General features: G+C 40.3%; 1 protein-coding gene and 1 long non-coding RNA gene across 41 annotated transcripts in view; one reads left to right on the top strand and one right to left on the bottom strand.

The window, feature by feature from the left end:
- LOC100869770 (CUGBP Elav-like family member 1-A) overlaps positions 1-15,326 on the bottom strand; it is a 479,952-nt gene that overhangs the window by 181,500 nt on the left and 283,126 nt on the right. The gene's annotated exons all lie outside the window — the stretch shown is intronic.
- Positions 1-15,326, top strand: part of LOC147656828 (uncharacterized) — a 143,896-nt gene that overhangs the window by 43,474 nt on the left and 85,096 nt on the right. The gene's annotated exons all lie outside the window — the stretch shown is intronic.

Raw genomic sequence — 15,326 nt, 5'->3', positions numbered from 1 at the left:
CTTTAACGAAGACGCGAATTGTCGATTTACTTTCTCGCTTTCTTCTTCAATTCACCCTCCTAATCGCTTCCTTCCAAAGGAAGGATCAGAAAAATGTCAGAATCATCCCGGATCGTATATATACCTGCCGTTTTTGCCCGGCCTTTCTTCTTAACGAGCGACCAGAGACTTTCCGATCTCTCGAAAACAACGAGACCGAGAAGAGAAGATGCGGTCTACGAGAAGAAAATGAAGAGAAGAAATCGAAGAGAGAATCAAATTAATGAATCGTGCTCACCGCTCCTCCTTTGATTCTAGTAAACTTTTTTGAAAAAAAAAAAAAAAAAAAAAAATCGACGAATAATTATCCAAGATTACTTCCTCTATCTTAATGCTGGCAAAAAGTAGATCCAGATCCACTTATTTCTTTCTTTTCGTTACTTTTCGAGAAAATTGCAACAAGGTTCTTTTTTTCTAAAAAGAAACCCCGAGGATGGATAAAATTTCGAAAAATTCGAGAAACAACTTTCCACGTTGTTCGAGTATTAATTTTATTAAAATCGCTCCACCAACCCAACCAAGAAAACTTGTGCCCCTTTCAATTGAACGGAATAATTTGCAGGAGGGGGGAGGGGGAGGAGGAAGAAAAGAAAAGGGAGGGGGGGAGGGGAAAGAAAATTGTAAATCTGCCGGTTTAAAAGCGAATCGCAAAAAGTTTCTCCCCGGGGGTAGAAGTTAGAAGTATTCCCCGGGGAGGTTTTCATTTCAATAGATCAAATGACAATGAAGACCTTTAAGCGTTTAATCCGGGACCTACTTAAACGTTAACCCTTCTCGATTGGATCATTCCATCCACCCCCACCTCTCCAAGGTTTACGATAAAGTTGCGAGAACCGAGTCGACAACCGACTGCTCTCGTTTAATGGATATTCTTAAGACGTGAATTATTCCCTTATCCGTGGAAAGAATGAGGAATATAAGCGGACTAATAATGCCTTTCGACTAATTTGAATCGTTTTCGTCGGTTTATAATCAGATATTCCTCTTCTTCTTCTTCTTCTTCTTCTTCTTCTTCTTCTTCTTGCGGGGAAAAAAAGAAATTGGAACGAAATAAATTTTGAGTTGTATTTACGAGCTGTAATATATTGTAAAGTTAGATATTGTAAAGTTGATCATTTATGATGTTAATTGAAAATATTTGCGCGTCGTTCCATTTATCGCGGGATTTATTTATCGTTTAATTTTCGCGCTCTCGAAAATTTTGTAATCGCAAATGTTTGGCTTCACACGTGGAGATGTAATTAAAGAATATATTTGAACGATTCGTCATTGACAAATAACGCGCATTTGTATTTCAAACTTGCACTTGAATTTTATTTTCCTCGTTCGTTTTTTCTTGTAACGCGTCCAAAACGTGTTTAATTCAATATTAAGCGTAAATTTGCATTCGACAATACGCGAAAAAGTGTATTTTGTTGAAGAAAAATATTAAATAAGAAAATGATAATGTGATAATCCCTGACCAACTACTTCATTCTAAATATTATACGTATTATTTCGATATTATTCGTGGTTTATTTATAAGAAAAATTCGTTCGATTCTAGTTTACTTTCTTATTAACCGACAAAGCAAGAATGCTGTTGAAGCGATGAAGACAAAATAAAACCGACGAATAAATTGAATTTGTCGAATTCGATTACCTCATTATTACAAAAAAAAAAAAAAAAAAAAAAAAACAAAATTACTTTCCAAACAATCCAATATATGCACATTAATTATTATAATACATACATATATATAGATAATAAGAAAATATTCTTTCTCGATCAAAAAATACACGATCGAAAAAAGTTTCATTGTCATGAAAAAAAAAAAAAAAAAAAAACAAAATTAATTATTAATACACATATACATATATTGGATTGTTTGGAAAGTAATTTTTTTCTTACATAGATAATCACATTGATAATAAGAAAGGAAAACATTACATTTCTTTCCCTACGAAGAAATAATACACGATCGACAAAAAGATTCCTTCTCGATTGCCAGAGCAGTTGGATTCGAATCTTCGCGTGATCGGTTCGCGTAGTCTTAACGATCGGTGGCGGGTAACCGGGTCGCGGTCGAAATATTCAAGCGGAAGCTGAATACGCGGCGAGGTAATCCAATGAAATCTCATAGCGAGAGAGAGAGAGATTTAGCCGTTTCCGCCTCCCCTTCCACCCCCTCCCCCTTTATCGTCCCGCGCTCATCCGTAAAATTGCACATGACTTTTCGAGATGTCACGCCGCTCCAAATTTCTCCCTTCGTGTCGCCTTGGCGCTTGAAAGCGGGATCAAAGGTGGAAAGTGGAACACGGTATAAGCAATACGGCCGATTTTAATCGGCCATTCGATCGAAGAAGGAAAGATTAGAATTTGGATTTTTGTAATTTTGCCGATGATTAATAACCTCCTTTGACGAAGAAACGAAAAAAATATCACGGTTCCACATTTTTCGGGACGACAAACAAAATTTAAATTTTGTCTCGTTTCATCATCGAACCGTATTTCGTATAATTGCTGCCTATTTGTCTTCTTCGATACACACACGCTTTAAACGTTTTGTAAACGTTTTGCCAACGTTTTGTTAAATATATACATTCATTCGGTTAAATTCGTACGTTTTTTTATTTATCGTCGATGGATATTCGAAAGTGAAGATCATTAAAAATCTCTTTCCCCGATTTTTCACATTCGCATCAGATATACACGAATACGAAATACTTCTTTTTCTCGTGTAAAAAAATATTAAGAATATAAAGACGATATTAAGGATAATGTTAAATATAAAGAAAATATCAAGGAATTCCACGAGATCATTTTCTTCGAGGGAAATTCTCGAAATTTATTTCTTCGCGTTTAGAAGCGAAAAGAAGGGGGACGATGAGATTTTGCGATGCTCGTTACGCGGTCAGACTTTTGGAAAGTGTGCGCGCGGAAGGAAATCGAGTTACCGCGTCGAGTCCAACTTCCAGTCGTTTTCGACCAACGATTCGATAACTTCTCCGACAGCGGCTCGTCCACCACCACTTTAATTTTTCCCCCATCTTTGACCAAACAAACTTCGCCAACAACTTTGCCCGCGTTTACGACTCGCGCTTCGCTCTTTCACAGCGGTTGTATACATAACATTTCCTTCCCTTCATTCATCGTACACGATCGTGCCTCCCTCGGAGGAAAAATATCATTACATTTGCTTCAACCGTATTTTAGCTCGACTCCTAGTTTTCCGCAATTTCTCTCACGGAATGATTTTGTTTCGCCACCAAATTTTCCATCTTCGAAACATTCGCCAACTCCCTTCGCCAAAAGGACAAAATTTTCAAAAGTATCAATACGTGTGCGAACGAGGTTCTTCTCGAATTATTTCGTGCCCGTGGCGCCATCGTCAAAAAGCTTCGTTCTTTCGTTTTCTGAGAGAAGAGTGCCGAGTGCGATTTCACAAGCCTTCGATATGAAGAAACGTCACTTTTCCTTAGCTTGAGAGATCAATCGTCGAAAGAAAGATTTAAATTTTAATTTGGAAGACGATTCAAGCGGTATTTTCGTGTTATTACAATCTTGAATTTAGAAAAAAAGAAAAAGAACCAACTCGCCCATCTAAGAGTACATACAACGTGATGCAAAAAGCAATTATCGCCACGATAAAAATCCCGGGCGCGTAACCTAATCCGTTCCTTTCAATTTCCCACACGACGCGCGTCCTTTCTGAGAGATAAATCACCCTCCTCCCCCTCCCCCCGCAAAATTATCTCGAAAATAAAGGAAGCGGCGGGGGTTAATCGATAAAGTGGCTTACCCACCGAGCCAATTTCCACACCGGGGTGATAGAGTGGAAGAAGAGGTGTGGGACGAGAGGGGTGGCTTTGGGTCAGTAAATAACGCGAATGTCGAGGCAAAAAGCGCGGAAATGGGTGGAGAGGGAAGGGTGACAAAGGAAGGGGGATCACCGGATCATGAGGCATGATTTCACGGGACGGTGGCCGGCCGAGTGTCGTGCCATCGGATGCCAGCCGAGCTGTGCGCGCTTCATGTATCATGTATGGAGGGGTGGCGGAGTTTCAGGGAGCGGAAAAGCGTTTTCCGCAACCACCGCCGCGGAGAACACTTGATTCGAAAGCAGATGTCACTTCCGAAACACGCGTGTCCTGCATATTTATCGTGTACACGTATGTGTGTGTATATATATATAAGGAGAATTTGACTGGATCATATTCGTGGAGAGCAACGAGGGTTTTTCGATCGAAGGGAATTTCTTTTTAATTAATTCTCTAGATATGAATCGATTACTTTGATACCCATATAAATTCGATCTAATGTTCTCTATATTTTTCGTAAAAGAAATATAATTTTTCGTAAAAGAAAAAAGTGTTTTCATAAAGTTCATAAGTGTTCATAAGTGTTCATAAAGTGTTTTCTTTTGATGGGCGGTAAATCGAAGAATATATATATATATATATATATATATATATATATATATATAAGGAGATACCCATACAAATTCGATCTAATATTCTTTATTTTCTATTTTATAAATTTAAAATTAAAGCCATCATATACGTGTAATACAATTACATTCTGATTGGTAATTCTTCTCGAGTATAAACACGAGTTAAGAAAGGGTTAAAAAAGGGTTATAAATAAAGCGAGGTTGAATTCTTTCCAATTCCTCCAACATATTTCCAATCTATATATTTGAACGCTTCTTCGCACGAAACTTAGCCTGCAATTAGGACGAAACTTGCCTCGAACGAGCTTCCAAGGCTTTATCCTCATTTCGAATTTCAACAAAAAAAATTCACGCTCCCCCCCCTCTTTGTCAAAAATTTAATCAAACAGGTCTTCTTCCTTCGACAATTTAAGATCCACTACACAACGCTCGCGTTATCAATCATCGGTCTTCGTCCAGTTAAACGAACTCGATATACACGAGCGAGATATTCCCTCGAAACGCCCCCCTGTTGAGGGAACAACCCTTTCATTCCGTTAATAATATTCGGTCTTCACGGTGGAAGAATTTTCGCGATTTTTCTTTCTTTTTTTTTTTTAATATCGGATCCCACGTTTCACCGTAAAATTGTTTATTTCCCTCCGCTGGTGAAACGTTATAGTAATCTGCGTTATGAGGGAGGAGGAGGAGGAAGGGGATGTGGAAGTTGCGGGGTTAAAGAGTGAATAAAGTCGTATTTAGACGCTGTCGTGGTGGAACGGAGAGGGGAGAATTTCCCTCCTCCTCGCCCCCCTCCCTCCTTTTTTTTTTCTTTTTTCGAGAAAAGTCTTTGAGCACAAAGGGGAAATTCTGGACGGATGACGGTTTATACAGCAACCGTCGGTTTCGCGATAAGAATTGCACTTTCAACGCGTTGTTTCTAGCATTTGAAAGGCTTTCCATATTTTACAGCTCCTTTTTTTTCTTTTTCATCCCTGTAGTTCGTAAGGTTGAAAATGTTAAAATGTCAAACGACTGATGTCGAACACCCTTTTTTTTTTTATATCGTTTCGTCCATAAAAGTTTCCATAAAATGTAGGAAAATTAAAGAAATTGAAGAATAACCCGTTTGACATGAAATAATATCGCAAACACTCGATCAATTAAATTAATTATTCGATTTATCCTCTACCTGACTACTCCCCCCACTAATCCACACTTACGCGTCAATCGATCGTTATTGCTCCGTCAAGCTCCAAAGAAGAATTAGAAAGAAAATGCGAACGAAATTATTATTCGACGATTGAATTGAAAGAGGAAGGCCACCTGGTTTCGAAGCAGACCTTAATGTAACGAGGAAACCGGTGTCAAACGAGCTCCTCTCTCTCTCTCTCTCTCTCTCTTCGTTCACGGTTCGTGGGACGCATTCACGTCAATTCCAGACACCATGCGTGCGTATGGGACTTGTCCCAAATTCCCTGCAACTATTCCAAGTGCGTTGGGCGTGCAGGGAAGCGCGGCTCGCTCGCCGTGTTGATTAGGCGCGTCCGCATTTCGTACGGACGCATTCCCCTGACCGTGTGTCTGTTTGTGCAGTGAAATGCTTGATCGTGAAAGAGTAGCAAGGAATACCGAGGAACGACGCGAAGGTTTCTCGAAAAAAGCGTGTGTGGATCGAGTGGTTTTAGTTTCAGAAAATACCATGATTTTCGTATTCGAACGAGGGAGGATTTGTAATTAATCGTAGTGTGCACAATGGGTCCGTGATTAATTCCCTAGTCCAAAAGTGTTATTAGAGAATAGCAAGGATTTTTAATTATTTATATAGAGTGCATAATGATGATATCAAGGATGATATAGTAGATTTTGGTATTCGAACAGGGTCTGTGATTAATTTCGTAGTTCGAAAGTGTTATTAGAGAATAGCAAGGATTTTTAATTATTTATATTAGAGTTCGAAAACGTGCATAATGATGATATAGTGGATTTTGGTATTCGAGAATTTGTGATTGTTGATTAAGAGTCGAAAGAAATTAGGGGATCTGAATATCAAGGACGATACAATAGATTTTCGAGAGAAGAGAGAATATTGTAATTATTCGCAGAGTTCGAAAGTGTGCCTGATCGATTATTAAGGAATACCAACGATGAGAAGATTTGCAATTATTTGTAGATTTGAAAAGAACGAGAAATTGTGATTGTTAATTAATAAATTTCAAAGTTATTAGGGAATCTGAATACCAAGGATTTACGATACAACAGATTTGGATAAGGAGGATGATACGATGAATTTTGAAATATTCGAATGAGAGAGAGTGTGTGATTAATTCATAGTCCAAATCGAATAGTTATTAGGGAAAGGATGAGAGGATTTGTGCAATTATTCGTCGAGTTATTTGCAGAGATGATAAATACAATGTTAATTGACAGTGTTTAAAAACTTGTTTCATAAATCAAGAAGAAGATGCGTATTATCTTTGGAATTGCGAGTTTGAACAAATTTTCACCGGATTAAAAATTCCTCCAAGGATAACCCTTGAAATGAAACTAAAAGCCAGTAAAATGTTGATTATAATCGTTTTCGCGTCAACCATTTCTCGCAAAACAAAATTCTAAAATATTCTCCTCCGAAATTTCCATACATTTTCGCAGATTATAAGGAAACCGGAAAAATTCTCCCCCCATTCATACCATTGATCGTAACATTTGTAACATTTAATGGCACGACGTATCTCAAAACGATATTAATCGAGAAATCGCTGTCAAAGAGCCGGGGGAAATATTGTCGAATTTCGCCGACGACGCAGTAATTACGATAAAAGGGGATTTTCAATGGCGGCCACCTGTTCGCCCACCTGTCCACGCTCCTCCTGATTATCGTATTTTAAAATCTTTCCGGCCGCGCGCTTTCAAAAGACTGGTGGAAAACTCTCCGTGTTTCCACATCGGCGGCGCATGGCAATAATATTACTCTCCCTCCCTCTCTCTCTCTCTCTCTTTCCTCGTGTAATAACGTTAAATTTGAATTTGTCCCCGCGCTCGTAAGGGAAAATTATGGACCCTTTTCACCGAATGCAAACGAACCCCACCACCTCGAAAGGGGTCTTCCGCGAACGTGTTTATTTACCACAGTCATGGAAATCGCATTTTTCCTCTCTTTCCTCCGCGATACCACCGGCGAGGAAAAATCGTTCGATTTTCACGACCGATGGAAATGATAATGGAGAGGAGATGCACACGTGCGAATCTTATATAAAGAAATAAAATGGAATGGAGAGAGAGAGAGAGAGAGAAGAAAGGGGTGAAAAATGGAAGATTCGTTGTTAAAGCGAAACGAGTGTATTATTTCGATCATCCGCGTTACCGAAGGGATGTGGTGAAACGTTTGCGGAGGAACGTGCGCAATTTGCTTTAATTTAGCGAGGAGAGGATGTTGGAGAGGAAAAGATACATAAGAAAATACGTCGAGCGCAATAACGTGTATAAACCTGTCGCGGAGGATGCACGCGCGAGTCGGCTTTAGAATTTCTGCCAGACCCTTTGAGACGTACGACAGTTATTACATCTAATGTATATGTATATATATATATATAGAGAGAGAGAGAGAGAGGATGTTAATATCATCATTCGCACCAAATTACCGATTTACCAATTTGAAATTTTTCTTCCTGTCATCCTCCAATCGCGAAATATAAACGTTTAATAAGATTATTAAATTAAAGTCGAAATATTAATAGTAAACTTTATTTCCGTACGGCATTTTTAACTCGAGAAACGTGGAATTTAAAATTTACCTCAAACCTTTTTACGCCTCGATTCGAAAATTTTTCGTCAACTTCTTCGACATTCTACCGTGGAAACAAAAGCGTGAATAAAAATTTCCACTTTATAGCGGATCGAGTGGGAAGAGACATATCGAGACGGGGTTGAAGATGGCGTTGGTCAGCGGCGGATAAACGCAGAGGCAGCATCAAAAGCGGCCATTCAAATCTTTGATGCTGGTCGGCCGCAAATAGCGGCAGACGTTCATAATCAAAGATGTCACGGCAGGGAACACGCTGAGGGGCAGGGAGGAGAGGAGGAGGAGGAGGAGGAAGACGGTAAACTTGGCCGTGTATAAGAGAGCAGCAAAGGGAGGGAAGGGGAGGAGGAAGTAAGGAGGAAGGGGACCTAGTTTAAAAGAGGAAACGCTGGATAATCATTCAACTGTCAGCCGAGAGGGCGGTCGGCGAGAATAGCAGGAAGAGACCGCTTTTCCCGATTTGTTTTTCTCAGGTGGAAAAAGCGATTCGAGAAAGGGAGGAAACCACGTTCCACGGTTCATTTATGTTTAAAAAGCATGGTGGTCCTCTACGACGTCCTCTACTACTCCCCTCGAATAGTCGGGATTTTCCAGGGGCTTGTAATCTCGTTGTTGGCTCTGAATAAATTAGCGGCTGGATTAAACGAGTCTCGTCGCTTTTAACTAATAAAATAAATTCCACCAAAATAATTCTTATCGAAGATTTCAATCAAGAAAAGATGACACTGTTCCTTCCTCGCTTCGAAGTTGAAGAGAGAAAAGGAGGAAAAAAGAAAACGCCATTTGTGCCAATAGTTGGCAAGGGACAACGATAAAGCGGCGAGGAGGACGAAGAGACAAAGCAGGCCGAAAACGTTATCGCCTCGAGAATACACAGAAGTGGGTGGAGGGGGAGAAGAGGGGGCGGATAAAAGGGGGCGCGCGTTTGGACATGTGGTGGATTTCCCTATCGGGCCGTACGTTTCGAATCATCCCCTGCTTTCACTCGACTCGGCAACCACCGCCGCCGCCACCAACGTTTCGTAACGTTCCCTTTTCCGCCGGTGGGCCACGGTCCCCTAAGGGGAACTGCATCCATTAATACAGGGACGGCGCGCACGGAATTTGTATGAATAGGGAGAAGTTGCGGATTTGAATTGATGAATAGCCACCTGTACCAGCGAGCGTATTGAATATTATAGAAGTGACTACCGCCCGTAGGGACCTTCGATTCTTTTCCATCTACTCTCTCTCTCTCTCTCTCTCTCTCTACTTTCTTTTTACACGCGCTTTCTCTCTTCTCTGAGCCTGTCTATTCCCGATGTTCGATTACGCGCTGACAAAGTTGGCGTGTATCCTTTGCACGTGTGCGTACATTTAAGTTGAGACTCTTTTTTGGTCGGTTCGGTTGATGAGTAATATTGCTTGATTAATTTAGTGTTAGAAATTATGGCACAGCTTCGATTCTTACATTTATGCGAAGAAGAAGAAAAGGGATCATCAAACAATTACCGAGTCGCCTTATGCAATATTCATTGGAAGGGGAGAGAGATGATCAAGCGTCATAAAATCAGATCACGAAGATGTGAGGAGGAATTGAAAATAAGATGAGAGGATCTTGGAGAGAGATTCGAGGTGATCGTTCATCGAACGCGATGCGTCGATGTTTCAAGAATAATCGACCGTTTCTGATTCCGGATTAAAGTTTCGTCGGCAATCTCGCGATGGGTTCGACGTTTAAGACTGAAGAAATTGACGGGGAGAAAGATGGAACAATGTCATTATCGAGGATGCTTTCAAATTAAGCGCCCCCCCTCTCCTACGCAGCTTTACAACAACCGCAACGACGCGTAATTGTCCCCAGCCGAGCATTGTCCCGAGCATTAAATTGATCGACATCTCTGTCTCATCTCCTCCAGAGATTGGGATCCACCATCTTTTCCATCCGCTCAAAATTCGGAATTCTATCGAAATTTTATTTCGAGCCACGTTCTTTCGTCTCTCCCCTGAAAAAAAAGGATTTGATCGATGATTTTTCATGGAATAGCATATAGAATGGAAAAGATACGCCTCGACGCTGTGTCCCTCTAGCGGTATAAATAACAAGTTTAGCCATAGAGTATATACAAATCCCAAAATATAGGTTTTGAAGCAACTTTACGAAGCTATTCGAATTCAATTAATACACAAGCGACAATAAATTCCAATTTCTGAATAACTATAACAAGAGGAGCAGACGTTCAGGAGCAGATCCTACTGAAAAAAAAAAAAAAAAAGTGTGATTCTGAATAATTGCTGGAACGTGTGACAAGAGAATCGATTAACAGAATTCCAAGGATTCGAGAATCGTGAAGAGTGAATCGTCGAGAGCGAGGAAAGCCGCGGTCGTCGTCGGCGATGATGGGCTCGAGACGTCGGCGTTAACAGGCCATTACAGCGACCGACGTTATCGGTGGGGTTGCTTCTTTCGCCTCGGCGGGGGGTTGCCGGCAATTTGCGATACAATTTAAAGAAGACAGCCTCCGTATCCGTCCCCTGTCGACGTGTTCCCCGGTTGGCACGCTTTACATTTCGTCCCTGTAATGGCGAAACTTTTCCTTAACGATCTCGCATCCGTCTGAATTATGCAACGCGAGTGCTAACAATTGTCCTTCTCTTCCTCTCTTCGTCTTTTCTTCTCTCTTTTTTTTTTTTTACCGTCTCTATCGGGTCTACGTGTCCGTGGCTGATTGGCCAGATCCCCCTCCTCCCCCCATCGTGTTGTTGTCCTCGTCGAAATGAAGATAAAGCGTCATTTGAAATTTTAGAAAGAAGAATTTAATTCGAACAGGTGTTTCGATACGTGATCTTTACCGTTTTTTAAATCCCGATCTTTCGATATCCCGCGTTCTTTTGTATTGTAATTTTCACGTTAATATAAAAATTAAAATAGAAAGAATATTCCGATCGGTAACCATCGTTTCACGAATGAAACGATCGATTAGAAAATAAACGGCGAACAACAAAATCCATCCGTTCAAATATATTCGCTAATTCGTTTCAATTTCATCGCTGATAACTGAAAAGAAAAATTAAATCTCTCTCGATCGATCGATCGATCGATCGATCGATCGTCGAAAATATCCGAAATATTTAAAACGAATCGATTCGACTCGCCGCGTTTCCCGAATAATTAGGGATTGCGAATGATTTATTTGGCATTTACACGGGGCAACGCGCTATCGAATCGACGCATAAAATCATAAAACCGGATAAAGTCGTAATTGCTCGTTCCGGCCAACTTGGCCGCGAATTCAGATGCAAATTAAATACACCAGAAGCAATATTTCCCTGCGACCCTCCCCGTCGTTTAAGCGCGAGATAAACTTAATAATTGCCGATTTTAAAAATTAATTAGCGATAAGAAGAGGGAGGAGGAAAGGCAGAGGACGAAAGAAAATTGAAAAAAAAAGAGAGAGAGAGAGAGAGAGGGACGCGTGTAGAGTGTTTCAAAATTCGTCAATATTTCGTCAATATCGAGTTACGAAAACGAAGTTTTGAAGTTTTTCCTTTTTCAAAGAGATTAAAAGTCACTTCAACTTCAACAAGACAACATTTTCACGCGCAATTGAAACGAAATTCTCAAAGTATTGAAATATTTTTTTTTTTTAATGCAAAATAAAGAACAAATTTCGTTCAAAGTCTTTTTCCTCTCTTTTTTTCTTCCCAAGCGTTAAAAAAATATTTGAGATGACAATGTATGAAATTCACAAATTAAAACGGGTCACCCTGTATGTTCAATAAGAGAAGAAGTTGAGAGAGAAAAAAAAAAAAAAGAAAAATAAAAAATTCCGTTGCAAAGTTGGCACGTTTTTTTTATACATTTCAGAGAACATTTCGAATAACAAGCCCTCCGCCACTTTGTTCGTATAATATAAAATTTATTAACGTGAAAAGCATCTTTTTCTTTTTTTGTCTTTGGTAGGTTCAAGCGCTTTAACAGTAATTGTCCGTGCTTTAATTAATTCGTACTTTGACTGGAATTTAATACTGTGCCGCGAGACCATATTCCTGTAACCCGGGCGTGGTTGTAATAAGCGAGTATTATTTGAAGCTTCCTTGGAAAAATAACCGAGTCATAAACACGATGTTGCGTACTTGGAACAAGTAGGATAATTTATGTTGGAGTTTAGCGACGTTGACGGTTGCTACGTGTTTATACGTTGAATTAATTACGCGTATAAGAGATTTAGGAGGGAGGGGAGGGAGGAGGGGGAGAAATTAATTCGTTTTAATTAAGATCTCGAGTTAAATTAAATTTCGATAAAATCTATCCGATCGAGATACTGATTTGAGAAGAAAAAATTGTACACGCGATACAAAAATTGTTTAATGTCCGCCAGAAAACTTCCGTCACCCGATAATTCTCCCGAATCGAACATCTTGAAAGTTTCTTCATTGTTATGGAACTTTTGCGACTTCGAGTTGACCTCGAGATGAGAGTTTCTACTTCTTCCTCCATAGAAATTGACGTATCGTAAACCCACGATGCACTACCTGCCCTCATAACTCTTAAAAAACTCCTCGCACTTTCAACACCGTCCGTCAACATCATCTTACCGCGCTCTTTGTCTCCTATCAACAATTGCCGATATTAATTATTTTGCCAAAAAGATCAAGTCGAGCTCGATTATCATACGAAAATTTTATTCAGGATTATTAAAAACCGAAACATGAATCGATTCGCGTCAATTATATCGCAAGTAATTATCAAAGAATCGTGCAAAGAATGATATGTTTGAATCGAAGCCGTTCCGCCAAAATTTAGCAACGTTTCGACTTGGCAAACAGTAGTCAAAGCCCGTATAAAGGGTACACGCGATGCGTTTCCAGGTGCTAAATAGAGAAACATGGTTGCCTCACGTTACGTTACACCTCCCCCCTTGCGAACGATAATATATTTCCCATCGAAGTAAACTCGGGCTGCGTTGCCTCTATTTCGGCCAGCGCGAGCCACGCGCCCCTTCCTAATTCGGGTCGCGCCTAAAACAACACTGTACCATCTAATGGAGAACACGTGCGCGTGCGCGTTGTGTGCCAACGTGACTCATCGTTGACTCGCCGCTCGAATGCCTCGAACTCGTATCCTTTGACAAACAGGCGATGCAGAGGGCGCACCGAATATTTGTCGTGAAAATATTACGGGGCTTGCCGCGAGAGGAGCTGCGATTCGCCTTCTCACGCGGATATACGATCCGTCTCTTCGTGCGTCCCTTTCGATGTTGGGAAATTATCGATGCGTTGAATTGTCTCCGACTCGAGCAGTGTTTTTTCGATTGACGTAAAAACGACCTTAGATGATGTTGAATTCAATGTTCAGAAAAAGGAATAGATTATTAATAGGGAAAATTGAGGATTTTAAAGGTAATTTTTCACGAGATAACTTTGGGGATTGGTCGTAAATTAATCTTGCGAGGAGAAAAAATTATTACGCTCGAAAGGAAACTCGCAAGACGCAACGACGATATTCGTACATTATCCTTTATACTTTTATCTCCTTTTTTTTTTTTTTGTTCTTCTTCTTCCCTCGCTCGCTTTTATGCAACTTCCACGCTACGGTAGCGGTAAAAGTCATTAATTTACGGAGTTTATCTTTGAACACAATCTGCCAACTTTCCGATAAACGCATATTGAACGGCTATTACACGGCTATGCCAAGGTAATTTCGATTTTTTCCCCCAAACTCCCAAGTTCAAGCGCATTATGCAAACGCAAAGGAGGAAATTGCTCGACGTTGCATTTTGCTTAACAGGTTTTCACCTTATCGCGTATATTTCTTTCCCCTCCCTTCTCAATAGCTTGCAACTCCAAATTTCCAAAATTTCTCACCTTATCCCATCTCGAACGACGTGGAATAAAACCCCCATTCTCGTTTAATCGAGAAACTTTGAACACGCGAATAAATAAAGCGAATCTCTGTTCGAACGAAGCTCGATCCAATATTCTAATAATTAAACAATATCTCGAAATAATAAAATCTGTCCAAACACAAAGCGCTTCGTTTTCTTCTTCTCTTTTTCATTTTCGCTCTCCTCCAGCACCAAGGCGAGGCGTTTAAAAGATAAACTTTCCACGTGTGCCGGAGAAATATTTCATAGATACAAATTCTCCAATTTGTATTTTCAGCACGGCGTCGAGGAAGGCGAAAGTAAATTCACTTCTTGTTTTCACTCGTTAGGCTTAGAGAGAAGGAATCTGTTAACGACTTGGATAGCTCGATTGGTTAGAGCGGTAACTCACTCGTCCGGCAAATGAACTCGAATTGGAATCCTGGTCCGGCAGACCGAGCGGTCCAGTTTCATTTCCCCTCACAGATTAACTTTGGAGGGGCCGAAATCGACTGAATTTGAATGATAAAAGGAAGAAGAAAATGGCGTCGTATAATAATACAAATAATTTAATAAACAGTCTACCATTGACGGACAACGTTCTTAACTCTCGTTAACTCTCCGACTCCTGATTTTGGCCCGTGAACGTGAACGAATTTTTGTCCAAGCAAACGTTTTATTTTCCGTATAAATCTTTACAAGAAGCAACGATAATGCAAGACTATCAATTTTCAGCGTAAGTATTTTCCTCTTAGACAGGTTGATACAAGATTTCTTAAATTTCTCGTTTATAATATCCTATTTATTTTTATACTATCACATTTCTTAGAACAAACGACTCTCAGAAGACTGTAATTTAGGTTAGATAATAGATTTATAATATAAAGCAAATCTACCACATCACATTTATTTCTATTTTCACTCGACTCTGTTTACCCTGAATTTCGTCGAGCTGAGTGGCATAACAATCTAAAATCCTTTTTCCAGGGACAAGCGATGTCCGCATTCAATTTCGCAATTCCACACGTTCGAACAACTAGCCAGCTACGATTACATTGGTGGCGATATGAATTTCGCGACTGTCCACGAGACGTGTAATTGGGGAGGCGAGGGAGGGCCCCCACGGGGAGGAGGAGCAAGGAAATCGGGGGGGAAAGGCTCGTGGCCCGGCATTGTTTCCGAAACTGGTGGAACCGCGCCAATGGAACAGAGCGTTGCGCTTTCAATT

Source organism: Apis florea, unplaced genomic scaffold (genome assembly GCF_048593485.1).
Source record: "Apis florea isolate Af1SG1 unplaced genomic scaffold, ASM4859348v1 contig_3496_pilon, whole genome shotgun sequence".
NCBI classification, from domain to species: Eukaryota; Metazoa; Arthropoda; class Insecta; order Hymenoptera; family Apidae; genus Apis; species Apis florea.
This window is presented reverse-complemented; position numbering and strand designations above follow the sequence as displayed.